The following is a 14,036-nucleotide window of genomic DNA, read 5'->3' as shown; positions in this document are numbered from 1 at the left end:
CAATTTTGTGTTTCATGATTTTCTTCTTAATTTTTTAAAAATGTATTAGGATTTTTTTTAATGTTAAATTGCCTTCTTTTTTTTTTCATTTTCTTATTTTCTCGTGCATTATTTTATACTAAATACCAATTCTATATTATTTTACATTATGAATTTCTAGTTTAAATTTTATAGTGATTCTATACATGAAATTATACTTTATTTCCTACATTATTTTATATAATCACACCTCACAGGAGGAAAAACCTGCACAAGAACAGTAATAATACTTTCGAGGAACCTCTAAAGCTTGGATTTACTGTTTGAGTTACTTTTTCAATTGTTGAATAGTAAATTGTTTTATGTTTTGACATCATATTACAGATTATTAAACACGTCACACACTAAGATGTATCTATCATTTGGATGTTTTCATTATTATTTTTGGGTTTAAATGTTGTTATGTGATTCTTTTTGTAACGCCCCGAAAATAGTACAATAATTCAACAGTAAAGACTAGTACAAATGACATAACAGAATATTAGGCTTTCATTAATCAGAGTCTATTTACAAAAGGGGCACATGCGTGACACATTCATAAGCTCTATCCTGAATCTATAGCATGTGGCACCAAATTAAACGATTACAACAAAAATAAGTCTAGCTCAACACCATTTAAAGCCATTGGTTATAAAAAAAATACATGTAACAAAATAGAAGCTCTTGATCCCAATCCCTCTTTGCTACTGCCTTGGCGGAGACATATCACCGGCACCTGAAAATGGTTTTTTCCAAGTAGGGTGAGCCAAGACCCAACAGAAATAATATAGCACAATATATGAATTTTAACAAGGTTATAAATATGATGCACATGGCCAATGTTCAAAGTAAAATCATTTACAATTCTTTTTCCCAAATCCATATTATGCCAAGTATGATATCCCAATCCATTTCGTATCAATTCGTTTCATGTCATTTCATATCTCCTCAATTCATGAGTCATATCCATTGTTATCCAGATAACCCAATTGAGATTATAACTCAGTGGTTTTCTTACCACACAACCATTACACATAAACATTTCAAGTTATCATTTTATAGAAATTTCATCCGTAGGAATCGGCACCCATGTATACACAATGTTTTCAAGACTTTCACTCTGGGCGCACAAGCCAACTTAATTTAATGGAGTCCATCCCATTGCTCCTCCTAAACACGGAGTACATCCCCTTTCTCCTACCAAACATCATACATATACAATGTATTAAATACAGTCATATTCAATGACAACCAATAAGAGATTAGTTCAATTAACCTAATTCTTATGCCATTTCTGCAACAATCATAACGATCCTCCACCGAATAATCCAAAACAAATATTTCTAAACAGATATACAATCTTCTCAACATATAAACTATTCAAATTTCCATATGTGGGAGATGACACACATCCAACTTCACCGTTTATATAAATATTCATCTAATTTCATATTCCCACTTCAAATTTCATTATTTATGCAAAATAATTACTTGAACATTTTAGGGAAAAACTCTAATTTTTTTCAATCTCATTCCAATCACCAAAAATCAACCATTTAACATAATCTAAGGTCATATTCATCCCCATAACCATTTCTAAGACATCCATTATGAAACCCCTCTTTGGAATTGAAACCCCAAACCCTAAGTTTGTTAAAATTACTTCAATACCCAATGTTTCTCACACATCAAGAAAATGACCAAGTTAAAACTCATAGAGAGTGTAGAGAGTCCTTACCTCAAGCTTAGATTACTAAAGCAACAATGGAAGAACTTCAAATACGCCAAAACCAACTTCTACTCGGATCAAAACAGAGCTCTTAAGGCGCTCTACCTTTTTAACAAAGGTACACGGGTAGAGAAACCTACAGATCTATGTGAAAATGTAGAAAGAATGTGAGTTTCAGAGAGAGAGAGAGAGCCCCGATCTAGGGTTTTGGTGGAAAAAAGATGTGAAAAAGTGATTAAAATGAGGCTGTTGCGAATTAATATATGTACAGTTCGCTCGAGCGCAAGTGTAACAACCCTCATACTGTTTACCGATTAATGACTGATTGATTACCGATAACCATCGATTACCGTTAAACTGAATTGATCATGACTGATAATTGAACTGATTAAAAGTACTGAACTGACTGACTGACTGAAATTGAAACTGAATTGAATGAATACATCTGTTTGAATTGCATTTTATCTGTTGACTGTTTGTTTGATCTGTTCATGTTTTATGTTTAAACTGCTAATTGAAGGCCTTATCGGCGGCCGAATCGGGAATTGGTTAGTGTTTTATGATCCTCATAATTAATGTAATTTTATGGTACATTCATTGAAAAAGTGATTAGGTATGATTAAATTAGATTAAAATGAGTTAAATTGCAATAGTTGCCTTATTTACCAAACTAGCCTTGTAGTGGCCCACTACCTCAAACCTTTTGAGCCTTATTACACCTAATGCATTTGATTAAAACAACATTCCCTCAGCCTTGTTTGGTGCTCTAGCCGACCTTAGAGAGAGAGAGACTTGAGGAGTTGATTTCATCTCAATCTTGCTTGTGAATTGTTTGGAAATTGAAGAAATTGTTGAAGAGATTGCATATTTGAGCTCCCTTCTTGAACTACAAGACTAAAGGTAGCTCCATTGTCTTCTTGTTCATGTTTTGAGTTGATTCTTGCATGGTTTAGAGCTAAGTTGAAGTCTAGAGCCACCCTATGGCTCAAATTGCTATGTTGAAGCTTAATTGTTGCATGCATGTACATATATTGAAGTTTTGAGGTGGTAGTTCATAATACCTCACATGCATGTCCATCTTTTGGTCATACTCCATGAGTTCATCTTGTTTTTGAAGGTTTGAGCTATTTTGAAACAGCATTCAAGCTTTGAAAATGATTTGAATCCATTCATGTTTGCATGTTCATATTGTTATTGAAAAATGGTTTGAAATTGGGTTTGAATAAAACACCCTTGGGCTTTGATTCCTCAAATTGAGCTTTGAATCATGTCATTCTATATGTTTGCAAGAGTTTTCCAGAAAATGAGCCCAAGAGGATCGGTTTTGAGTTGTTAACAACTTGGTTTTGAGCTTGGAGGTGCAATCTGGGTTTTTCCAGATTTTTCACTCCCGCTCGAGCGGGGAAATTGGCGCTCGAGCGGATAATCCGAGCATCCAGTATCTCTGCACTGTTTTACAGTCCGCTCGAGGGGAGGATTGGGCGCTCGAGCGGAGTCATGTCTCAAGCTCGAGCGGGCGTCGAGCGGAGATTTCACCCATCCAGTACTTTTACAGTACGCTCGAGCGGGAAAGTTGACGCTCAAGCTTGTACCTTTGTTGCATGACTGCTCGAGCGGGGAAACCTGCGCTCGAGCGGGACTCTGTTTTTCTGCTAAAATCTGAAAATGCTTTTAAAAGTGCATCTTTGCATCCTCATCCTATTCTAGGCATTCTTAGACCTAGTTTAAGGCATCTTATTGAGGATATAGATGTAGAACACACCGAGGCGTTAGGGGTTAAGTTATTATCTTTCCCAGCTGTGTAGCTTAGTGTGTGTTCAATCTGTTAACTGTGTAGGGTTGGCGACTGGGGAGACGCGCTCTAGCATACTGTAGCCCAAACTCTGTGAGTAACGATTGTGTAAAGATATGTTCAAATGATTATCTTCTGAATACTGAACTGAACTGTTTACTGAACTGATATTGTTTACTGAATGAATGTATGTCCTATATTCTAAACTGTACTGTGGCATCCTTGGCATCTACTGTTACTGTTACTGTTACTGTTATTGTTATAGAGATCTCTGTCGGTTCCCTCGTGGAACCACTACTGTTTACTGATTGATGGCCATCATTACTGCTCGGTCTTTAAGACCTACTGTTTTACTGCTATGCTAATGGATGTACCACATATGACTGAATAACTGTTCTGACTGAAAGACTGAAGTATTGTTAATGAACTGATTTCATTACTGTAAGGACATTTCATTCATAACCCCTTTACGCATTATGTTATTCACTGGGTTTTAGCTCACTGTTTATATATATATGTAGGTGCTCAGCCGCCAGATCGGAGCTAGGAGCGTGGGTTAGACTCCAGTTTTGTCAAGCCAGCCTTTGTGCCTCACTGCGAGGTTCCGAGTTGCCATGCTATGGCCTTGGGGTGTCTTGTTTCCCCCCCCGTCTGTCTCCGTACTGTTTGATTTACTGTATAGACTGTTAGCTAACCGTACTGTTATCAAGGGATTAGGTCCCTGTACTGTGTGACCGTAAATTTTGTATAGACTGTGCTGTTTATATATGTGAATGCATGAAAAATCTTTTCGGCATACAGACTGTCACAGCTCAATGGACATTATTCATGACTGTATTGGCTTCCGCCAGGCCCTGTACTCTGTTTTACTGTACTACTGTTCTGCAGGCCTTTGGTAATCTCGGATTACTGGCCGGTTACGGTGCTAAACCCATAGGGCCGGGTTTGGGTCGTGACAGCAAGAGTTGACGCTCAAGCGTCAGACACAATAGTTTTGCAGAATACACATGTTAGGCACAATCGTTCTGCGCTCCAGTTGACGCTCGAGCGCAGAATACACACGTCCAGTAGTTTTGCAGACAGAAGAACATCACTAGAGCGCAAGAATGGGTGCTCGAACGCACACCCACTCGAACGTAGAATACACTCTCTCAGTATTTCCGTAGATTTGCAAAAGTACTAAGAGTTTGCAAAGCCCGCTTGAGCGGAAAAGCAAAATTCTAGGCAACAAGAGTTGAGAAAACGAACAGCGAACTGTTCAAAACCCAACCACAACAAACCCAAAGCCAAGTTTAAGGAAAAAAAAGTTAAGTAAGACATACTCAATAGTACGAAACCAAGAAACTCGTATCCAGATTACAATAAGGGTTGAGTTAAAACCGAAATTGCTATACTTTCTTAGTTAGTCGTTGTTGAATTTTTTTTATATAATTGATATTTTAATTTAATTAAGAGTGCTTATTTACAATCTTATAATTTAATATATATATATATATATTTTATATAAAATCATTATATGATAATCCAATTATAACATATTTATATATATATTTTTAATAAATTTTATATGATTTTTATTTCTACATCTTTTTATTTCCCAAATGAATGTAAAAGAAAATTAAATAGTTAGAATTACTTTTGATTTTATGTTACTAATTCTTCTTATAATTTAACTATTATTTTTAATATAAAAATGAACATTTATTTTACTATTTTATAATTTAATATATATCATACAAACTTATTATATGATTATTACACTTTTATAATATGATAGAACTAAAATTATCAAAATACATAAATAATTTAATTAAAATTAATATATATAAGTATTTAAGTAATAATTTTATAAAATGATAGTGTCAATATTATTAAAATAAATAATAAAATTATACTTTAATTTTAATTTTAAATTTTAGCATCTAAATTTCTAGCCATAAATGTTTGTGCATTGAAATTCATTGATTATACTTTTAATTTTATTTATTTTATGCAATGGGTGGGTGGGACGGTGGACATTGGCAGAAAAGCTGTGAACCATGTCACCAGGTATCCAGACAAACATTTCATGGCAAAGCCACGCTCTTCGCTCTTAGTTTGGTTTGAATTTGTTTTTGTTTTTGTTTTGTTTTTTATTTTATGTTTTTTTTTAACTTAAAAAATATTAAATAAAAAAATCATTATTTTTATATGATTTTACATTTTTTGAGAATGAACATAATTTTTAAAAATTTAAAAATATCTCGTTAGTGTTTATTTTTGTCAAATTAATTTATATACATATATATTTTTAATTAAAAAAAATAAAAATAGCATTATGTAGATTTATTTCAAAATCAATCATTTTTAAAAAGTTTAAGAAACTAAATTTCAAGAATAGTTTATAGGTTTTTTTTTTTTTTAAGATCTCTGGTATTCGGATTTTATAGCATAAAAAACATCTACTCCCTCCGTCTCAAAATATTGGTCCCTTTTGGGGAATCCAATTTTTTTTGGTAGTACACTTATTGCATTTGAAAAAAGTTGATTTTCCAAAATTATCCTTTTGATAGTACATTTTTTGGGAATATCAATGTCATAATTATACTTTTTAAATTATTTATTAATTTAAAAGAAGGGCAAAATAGAAAATTTACATTATTTTTGTACTTGATTTATAAAGAGGGACTAATATTTTGAGACAATGAAAAATGGAATAAGGGACCAATATTTTGGGACGGAGGGAGTAATATTTTTATAATATCTATGGTCCCTCAATCTGATCTAGAGAAATTTCATCTAGAGAATTTCTCTGGACTTGCCAGAGAAATTCTATCCAGAGAAATTCTGGAGCAAAGAAATTCTATCTAGAGAAATTCTGGATCAGAGAAATTTTATCCAACCCAGATAAATTTCTCTGACCTTTCCTTATTTCTAGAGAAATTTTCCTTCTCTGGCCTTCAGGGAAATTTCACACTCCATAGAAATTTTGGAAATTTTTCTGGGTGCTTCTTTGATTTTCTTTATCATGCTGCTTTTTTAATTTTCTCTACCAGATTGCTTATTTGATTTTCTTTGCCATAATACTTCTTTAATTTTTTCCGTCAGGTTGCTTATTTGATTTTCTCTGCCATGCTGCTTATTTGATTTTCTCTGCCATGTTACTTCTTTGATTTTTTCTGCCATGTTGTTTCTTTAATTTTCTCTACCAGGTTGCTTCTTTGATTTTCTTTGCTATGGTGCTTCTTTAATTTTCTCTGCTATGTTGCTTCTTTAATTTTTTCTGCTAGGTTGCTTCTTTAATTTTCTCTGCCATGTTTCTTCTTTAATTTTCTCTGCTAAGTTGCTTCTTTGATTTTCTCTACCATGCTGCTTCTTTAATTTTCTCTGCCAGATTGCTTCTTTGATTTTCTTTACCATGTTGCTTCTTCAATTTTCTCTGGCATGTTGCTTCTTTGATTTTCTTTGCCATGTTGTTTATTTGATTTTCTCTGCCATGCTGCTTCTTTAATTTTCTCTGCCATGCTGCTTTGATTTTCTTTGGAGGTGCATTTGATCCAAAACAGACATACACAAACGCACATCATAATTACACATGGCAGAGAAACATAATCACTGAGATACACAAGGATGTTTTCAAATTCAACATCTATTCCAACCATTAAGCTCATCACTTGTTTCCCTGAACCATGATGCACAGGTGGTTGACTCATTTATTTGGCCAAACACAGTAAAACAAACAATTGAGTGACCAAGATAAACTTAGAATTGTTAGGGAAAAAATATTTATTATTTTCAAATATGCATAGTAGCTTAAGTTCAAATCAGAAAAGTTCAACTTATGTGTATCATTTTCGATTATGTGTTTGTGAATATGCCTTAATTGCGTTATTCAAAATAACATCCTTCACAAAACCACCAAAAAGCTACCTTTTCTGTATCAATAATTTAATGAAACAGCTCAAGATGAACAAACAAGCAAAAATAAGAGAAAAATAGCTCATTCAATGTTTCAATTTCAACACAAACATTGTTATGCCTAAAAGAAATCGATCAATTTAGAAAAACACAGGAATAGAAATAGAAATAGAAAGAGAATTAGAGAAAGTGACCCTCTCTCTATATCTATATATACATGTATATATATTCGTGAATTTCTAGGGCTTGTTTGACTACTGGTGTTGCCAATGGAAATTGATACTCAAAGCCTTTTGGACTAAAATCTAAACTCCAAACCACCATTCACAAATGGCTCTATTTTTGAGAAATGGCATCGTCGTTCATTTCCACCATTGGGTTGTCTTCTTGTCGCAGTATGGTTCGATTTCGATATCGGTGAAATCGTATATGGATAAGAATGCATTGAGCTTTGCTTGACAGATGAGAGAGAGTTGGAGAAGACGACGACGACAATGAACTCCGACGGAATCTAGAGTGGCCATTGAAGGGAGTGAAGTGAGATTTGGATTTAGAGAGAGAGAGAGAGAGAGATAGAGAGAGAGTGTGTGTGTGTGTGTATGTGTGTGTTGAAATAGGAAAGACAGAGAGAGAGAGAAAGAGGTTTGATTTGAGAATGTCAAATTGAGGGACCTTAAATATCATAAAATAATATTGTGGATCTTATACATTACTAAAACTGAGAGATAGACCTTAGACTAATTTCCCTTAATTTATATTTTTATCATTTTCACTAATTCAATCAATTGAATAAGATAAAAATATTTAAGATTTGTTTGGTAACATTTATATTTATATATTTTTTATTTATATTTATAATTTTTTTCCAAATTCTAAACAAAAATTCTCTTGATGTATATTTTTGTTAAAAAAATATATAAACAATTTGCAAATTTTACTGAGTTTTTAAAACCACAAATTTTGTTTATTTTTTCACAGCTTTGTCCGACCTATTTCAACCGTCATCCATTGTTTATCACTCCCATCAGTCATGGTAGCTATTGACCAATCAAAAATGTTTGGGAGCTCTAAATATGAAATTTTAGGAGAGTTCTAATGAGCTGACCCTCTCATGATGTGATGGTTATGTCTGCCTTTTTTTATTTTTTAATTTTATTTTTTTGAATTTCCATCTCATTAGAATTGGCTTAGTATTCTCTTTTTAGAGGGATGTATCATGACTGATTGACCTATTCACTACCTTATGCGGCATGATTGTCGCCTATTATTTTCAATCATCATATAAAGTTCTAAATCTAGAGTTTTAATTTGAACTCTAATGACGTGATAAAGTTAAAAAAAGAAAAAAGAAAAGGCACAAACATCACATCATGAGTGAGGCCAGCTCATCATAGCTCTTCTAGAGATCTATATTTAGAGCTTCCAATTTTTTTCCTTACTTCTTATAAACAATTCATTTGATTATATTTAAAATAAAATTTTATAACATGCATACTAAACAATTTTTTTTAATAAAAAAATAAATATAATATATTTAATATTTTTTTTGGACGAATAATATTTAATTTTTTTTATAAACTAATATTAACCAATTGTAAATATTACAAAACAGGACCTTAGATTTTGTGTTTTTTTCAAAAAACCTACCCCATCTGTCAAAAAGAAATGCTGATTTATGGGGGCCATTAAATATATGAAAAATGCCTAAGACCCCAGTGGGGGTCACTGGGGGTCGTGCGTGTAGAGACACAATTGGCCCAAAAAAAAAAATTGTTTTTTTTTTTTTTTTCAACGAATAGGGGTCCGCCACGTCATTGGGGGTCGACCCCCACTGGGGGTATTTAGCTGCGCTGTAAATATATATATGTAAAATAAAACCCAATGGAGTGCTGGTATGGCGAGAAAAAAGTTTGTTTTCTTGTTTTTTTGGTTAAAATAGTTAAAAAAATATAAAATAAATTAAAAAAATTAATAAAATAAAATATTATATATAAATTATAATTATTTTATTTAAATAAAAAAAAATTCAAAAATTTATCCCAAATAAAATTTTTTAACATCAGGCTACAAAAAGTTAAAAAAAAACAAAAAACAAAAAAGCCGACCCAAAAACCAAGCCTGACTAACCTCACTCCCGCCAAAAAAGACTTGTTATACGATCGCTTGCAACTCATAAATCCCTAATCCATCAATTTGATTCTCTTCTTCTTCGACTCGAATAGCAATTAACCTACTCGAGAAAATCCGAATACACGCAGGTAATTCTGTTTCTCCGTCTTTGTACTACTCTCGAATTCATGTTTTTGACGGTTTATGCTACCAATATTTTACATACAAAAACAATTGTGTATATATATATCTGTTTGTATGTAACATGTATGTTGGTGATATCGTTAGTTATTGGACCTCGTTTGAATTTTCCGATTAATTTTCGTTGTGCATTATAATTTATATTGGGCATCTATTCTGGTATTATGAGTATCAATTGTAGAAGTTTGTAATATAATTTATTAACATGTATTGTTCCATTTAAGATTGAAATTTGAAAAATTCTATGTGTTGAGCCCTACCACTTCCTTTTAACTTCAAATTAGCAACTAGAGTCTTGTGAGTTTTTTTTTAGATCGGCCACAAAAAGAGAAATATATTGATGTAAAATAAAGAGTATAACAGAGGTGCATCTCATTACATCAATAAAAAAATTAAAAGAGCCAAGCAGAGCTGCAAACATAGTTGGAAAATCATAGCCTAAACCAGTTGCACAAAAGCAACACCTGGTCCAAGACAAAAAAGAAAAAAAAGGTTGGCAAGAAATCAACCAATCACTGAAGAAAACAGCGCCAAAAGGTCTTGGAGTTGAAAAGTGACAACCAAAAATTCAATAAAATTTGTGCCATTTCCAAGTTTACAAGCGATAACCTAATTTAGTTCAAACTACTTCATAACATGGCTTTAGATACAACACATTGCTTTTCCATCTGAATTTTCAACATAAGGGCTTGTCCATTTTGAAAGAAGCTTTTTTTGATGTTGACATGTTTGTTCCACTTGAATTTCATTAATTATCCAACAGTAACACTAGTACAGGATTCATCGGATTGGTATATTTTTGTACGTAAAAATTCCAGTGGTATGGGTAATTTTGTTAGTTTGAAGATATTATCTATCAGAAACGTCGGCCTCATTGGTTACATACCATCTTCAATCTTTTAGAGCTCTTCTTTAAAATTGCTTCACATGGGAGGAAATAATATATTTGGTACTCAGCCACTGGGTATGTGCTACAATGGCTGCTATGCTGCTTTTGTTTCATTTTCTATAAAGTCTATTTTTTTGACCAAAAAAAGATTTATTTTTTCCTTCAATTTTTTTTGTTTAACATGTTTCTCTAAATTATTTTATTTTATTTTATTTTTTGTTATAGTATTAGTAACATGTATGGCATTCTCATAGTTCTCTTTTTGCATTTACTGTATTGTCTAATGTATGGTAAGTTAGTAACATAAAAAATCTAGTGGTGGGACACCAACCAAGATGCATGTTGCCCAACCTGACGTCAGAGTGCTTTTGGTTCTTCAATTAGATCATGTTCTTGCTGGTGAGCGCTTCGGCTTGGCAGTCTGGTTAGTTTCTTGCTTGGTTGCCCTATTGGTATAGAGTCTATTCTCCTTAATGAAAGACATGTAATAACTTTCAAAGTACCAGAAGGGGCAGGAGGCCTTGGGTGCATGGAAGCACAATAAGAGAGAAAAAGCATAGCGTAGCTGTTCGAGAAAGACATTACAAAGTCCAGTTTCAGTATCAGGGACATTTAATTAATAAAATCAAGAAACAAACCCCGAGGTTGTCAGCAGACTGAACAACTTGTCTATGCCTTCATCCATTCAATAAAATTGTTAAAGTTATTGTGAGTGAGAGCATCCACCTTCTTTGGCACTTTTTGAAACCACTTCCTTCAGATCCAAAGACCTTGCTTTAAATGTCTTGTCGTTGAACAGTTGCTGGACCTTGTCCTTAATTTCTCCTTGTTTGACGATCCCATTTTCATCACAGTTAAATCCCAATCCAACTTTCCAAACATCACAAATGTAACTTTGGTTAAAAAACTGGTCAGCAAAGTATGGCCAGCATAGGAAAGGGATTCCATTGCTTAGGCCTTCCATGGTAGAGTTCCAGCCACAGTAGCTTAAAAAGCAAGCAATAGAAGGATGTCCCAGGACCTTCTGCTGAGGTGCCCAACCTACCATTCGCCCACGAGTTGCTGCTCTTTTTGAACCCTTTTGGGTAAGCATCGTTGTTGTCGTCAGTTAAATCTGGCCGGACAACCCATAAGAATGGTTTGTTGGTGAGTTCAAGCCCCAAAGCCAATTCTTGGAACTGGATCTGGTCAAAAAACTGTGATGCTTCCAAATGCAACATAGATGACTGAGTTGGCTGGCTGTTGATCAAGCCATTCCAAGCAAGTTGAGTCTTCTGGCCAGAAGTAGCCTGCTGAATTTCCAAGTCGATTGCTTGCCAAAAGTGGACCTATAGGCATGATATTTGGAAATAAGGTAAATACTGCAGGCTTCAGCTCATAAGTTGAATTGCAAATTAGCCAGTCTGCCACTGCCACAGACTTGTTATTTTTCACAATAACTTCAAAAAAAGTTTTCTGTGTGGCCAAGTCCCCAATGCATGCCCACACAAAGTGTGTTGTGCTAATGGCGGGCATGGTTGGTGATAGTTGAATCATCTGATTTTTTGTTGGGGTTCCTGCAAAAAAAAAAAAAAAAAAAAAAGAAGAGAGAAAAGGATAACAATTATAAATAATTAACTTTATAAAAATAAAGTGTCATTGGCAATAACAATAGAAAAAATTGATAACCAAATTGGTTACCTTGCAGCATGATGCAGACCATTTCTTATTGAAAATGGATAATTGTTTATGGATGCAGAACGAATGCTAACAATTTTATCATAGTAAGATCTAAAATTTTTTATGTTTGAAAGTTTGTTTTCCCCAATAATCAAACCTTGCAAGGCTTAGGCTATAGTGTTTGTGCATCACTTTTGCGGTTACCCTGATAGATGCACAGTGATAAATTTTCCAGATTTTATTTTTATTAATTTTTATTGTTACTGTTTTGTTGTTGTCATCCTTTAATAACAACAAAAATTTTCTGTAGTTATCATGTTTTGGATGCTTGATTCATGAATTACTAGTCAAATTCCAGCCTTCTATAGTGGCAAAATATGCTTTGTTTTCTATTTTGTAGTCTTTTATTTCTTTAATGTCATGAGTTGCTTCTTTCGTTCTCATGTTCCTTGCCAAACTTTTTCACCATGATAGTTTTGTAAAATTTTTCTTCAGTCACCCAGCATAATAAATTATCGAGCCCCTATGTTGTGTTATATTCATACAGGTAATCGTAACTAATTGTTAAATTTGTCTTTGTTTTGGTATGGTACGCTGTATCAGAAAGAAGAATCAAGAATTAGTATATGAGTTCTTACCATTATTGTCTATTATCCCATCATCAAGCAGCTCTGGGATCCTGAATCCCAAAGCCAAGAGTGCAGCTGCCGTAGACCAAACGGCAGCTCGCTTGATTTGCATCTTCTCTGCAACTTCAAGGGCCCATCCCAAGAGCTCATCTGCAACAATGCAAGTAATCTTGTCTTTGTCTGATCCATTAATATTTTCTATGAGCTCTTCCAGCTTCCCTGGCATGACGTGGAAAATTGATTCTGTTAACTTCCCAACTTCATTTCTATCCTCCCAGGGTTCCAACCCATCTGGGATTGAAACCAGATGTATATGATCCTCTATGTTATCTTTCCCTGACAATGCATTCATGACCCTTTTGTGAGTAAATTCAGTGTTCACAAATGTGACTTTGGAACCATGTTTGGCTAAGCATTGCATGAGCTCCAGCAAGGGAAGGAGCCTTGAGCAGGATAAGGTATGGCTAGAACATGTGGTCTGCCCATCTTTGTTATTTTTCTCAATCACCGCAGATATTTCTAATATGATGAATTCTTCAATAACTTAAATTTCCTACTATTATTGGTAGTCACAGAGGCCCACATGACTGAGTACATGCTCAATGCGTTGTCCAGTGTAATTTTTTTTGTAATTTTTCTCGTGCTCAGAGTACATGCTCACTCTTCTTCTTTGTAATTTTTTTGTCTGGTGTTACTTTTGTGGTTTGAGGTGCTCTACTGCTGTTGTTTGGTTTATTTACATTGTCTTTATACTGCTGTCCTTGGGGATATCGTTCCTTTAGTTTAATGTAGCTTTCTCCACGAGATGAAAGACTGGACATGTATTATCTACTGGGAAACAAGTTCACATACCATCATATACAATTAGTAGAGATCCTATGAGGCTTGTAGATCTGGTTGTGTAAGGTGACACTAGCATAAGGGTGAGTGACTTATTTGCTACACTGGCTGCTAGTATCTATTCTGCTCGTCTCATTTTCTAAAAAGTTTTATTTATTTATTTATTATTGGTTTTCAAATAATTTGTTAACTTGTTGCTCTGAAGTTCTCAATTTAAAAAAAAAAAACTGTTTTTGCTACGGTAGTAGTGACTGGCATGGCATTCTCATAGTT

General features: G+C 33.7%; 1 pseudogene across 1 annotated transcript; it reads right to left on the bottom strand.

Annotated features, from left to right (window-relative positions):
• Positions 1-11,123: 11,123 nt before the first annotated feature.
• On the bottom strand, positions 11,124-13,409 carry LOC114275194 (UDP-glycosyltransferase 83A1-like; annotated as a pseudogene). Its single transcript, XR_014346410.1, has 2 exons — positions 12,933-13,409; positions 11,124-12,191 (listed from the first exon to the last, which is right to left on the bottom strand). The product of XR_014346410.1 is annotated as a UDP-glycosyltransferase 83A1-like (transcript).
• Between the last annotated feature and the right edge of the window lie 627 nt (positions 13,410-14,036).

This window comes from Camellia sinensis, chromosome 1 (assembly GCF_055761805.1).
Source record: "Camellia sinensis isolate YWXY chromosome 1, ASM5576180v1, whole genome shotgun sequence".
NCBI lineage: Eukaryota > Viridiplantae > Streptophyta > Magnoliopsida > Ericales > Theaceae > Camellia > Camellia sinensis.
This window is presented reverse-complemented; position numbering and strand designations above follow the sequence as displayed.